Source organism: Carlito syrichta, unplaced genomic scaffold, assembly GCF_000164805.1.
Source record: "Carlito syrichta isolate Samal-C Ts95f unplaced genomic scaffold, Tarsius_syrichta-2.0.1 Scaffold27703, whole genome shotgun sequence".
Lineage (NCBI taxonomy): Eukaryota > Metazoa > Chordata > Mammalia > Primates > Tarsiidae > Carlito > Carlito syrichta.
The window spans coordinates 2886-4908 of record NW_006971799.1 but is presented as its reverse complement, the minus strand read 5'-3'; the positions used below and the strand labels follow the sequence as shown (position 1 = coordinate 4908).

Sequence of the window (2023 nt, the reverse complement as noted above, 5' to 3'; positions counted from 1 at the left end):
GTTTCTGTAGAATCACCATCACTTCTGCTAATCCCCTCTTTTTGGATAAAGGTAAAGGCAGTTTTAGGTATGGTGCTTGGTAACATAGTGATCAGAGAGGCTGGGCATGTAGATGAAGGTGGCACTATCTCAATTTTACCATGATGGTAGATATGAATAACATATTTGGAATTTGTAATAAACTGACATACGAGATAGATTACATTCTAGTGATCATGTAATGGTGAATTCCTTTTTATATCATGCCTCATTCATTTGACATATTTATAAATATATTCAGATTTGCTAGCATTTTACACTGGCTTATTTTTATCTTTCAGATCAAATCATGCCTTCTAACACATATAATTTAGTGAGAGGAAGAAAATAAACATCTAATCTGAGGAATGTGAGCCCCTTTAAATTATGAGACCTGGAAATGCATTGGGATGAAATAGCAGTCATATCTCACCCCCCTTGAGCTGAGTAAATCTCTCTGAGTAATCTCTTCAAGCCATTTGCCTGGTGGGCTCCAGACTAACTGATGCCACCTAGCTGTGAAATACCATACTCTGGACATCATAACACATGCTCCATAGTTCAACAGCGTATAGCCAATCAACAGTGTTATATCTGTAAACCAAAATGAGAATTCCTAATGAACAGCTTTGTATCAGTCTGCTCCTTGTTCCCTTTGCCTTTAAAAACCTTCTAGTAACAAAGGCTGATAGAGCACTCTCCAGAACAACTTGCAAGTGTCCTGGGCAGTTGTACTCATTTTGGCTTCAGAAACTCTTCAAATTATATTTTGAGGGGGGACCAAAAAAACAAAATTATTTATAAAAAATTGTGTATTCTTGCATGTTTAAACTGTAGTCACTTTCAAAGTTCTCATTTGTTTATCAAGATGCCTTTTTCACTGCTTAAAACAGTTTTTGACATTGTCAATTTTGATGCCTTTTAGTGTTTCTGTCAATGTTTATTTTACCTCTTCCACATCAGCAAAACATTTTCCTTTGAAGGAATTATTTTCATCTGGGGAAACAAACAAACAAAAAAGTTGCTGAGGGGGGATTGGTAAATAGAGAGAATAGGGATTATGCCCTTTTTTTAGTCGAAAACTGCTGAACACTCAGCATGGTGTAGGCAGGTGCATTGTCATGATAGACGAACCAATCACATGTTTCCCACAACTCAGGACATTTCTTCTGTTCATCGTGATGCAATCTTCTCAAAACTTCTAGATGAGGGCTTTGGTTGACTGTTTCAGCTCGAGAAACAAATTTCAAGTGTACTACAAGGGGCCTGCCCTCCAAAAGATAATTCAGATTTTGGGGGGTCTGCCTCTTTTATGCTGCAACCTCTTCCTTTTATGTCAACATGATGTAGAAAAAATGTAAATTGAAAATTTGTAAGCTAAGTGTTTCACCCCAGGAGTAATGTTAAGGCTTATTAACATCAAGTTTGTGGGAAAGATATGGATGAAGTTGAAGAGAAATCTAAAGATGTAATAAAATTCACTGCCGAGAAACTTTCAGTAGATAAAGTCTCACAGTTGGTGATGTCTCCACTCTGTGGTGCAGTATCCCTGTTTGTAGGTGAGTATAATTTTCACAGCATATCTATTGTCCGTGATTGCACAAGACAATGGAAATTAGTAAGTGCTTTTCATGTTCAGTGTTAATAGAAGATTTTAGGATACTGAACAATAAGCCAAGATTACTCATAGTGGTGGGTAGATAATTTTTTGGTTCTTGTTTTATTTGCTTTGGTAACCTTCAAATTAACTTGTATTAAACTGCAAGGCATTTTAAGAAGTAAGATAAAAGTCATGTTAGCAGAGACGGTTCAATATTTTCCACATATTGAAGGGAAAGTGTACTTGATGATAGTCCTAGAACATAAATATTTTCCTTGTAAGTATCAAATGACCTAGTTTGTCATATGTGTTTTCAATAAGCTTGCTTCACCAGTATTATTTTATTTCCTTATCAAGTTTGTAATAATTTTTGTTTTTCTAATCAAGTCTTGCTTTTAGAATATT

The 2023-nt window shown here is 35.5% G+C and overlaps 1 pseudogene; it reads left to right on the top strand.

Moving 5' to 3' along the window:
* The first annotated feature begins 1442 nt into the window (after positions 1-1442).
* LOC103270014 overlaps positions 1443-2023 on the top strand; it is a 3382-nt pseudogene continuing 2801 nt past the window's right edge.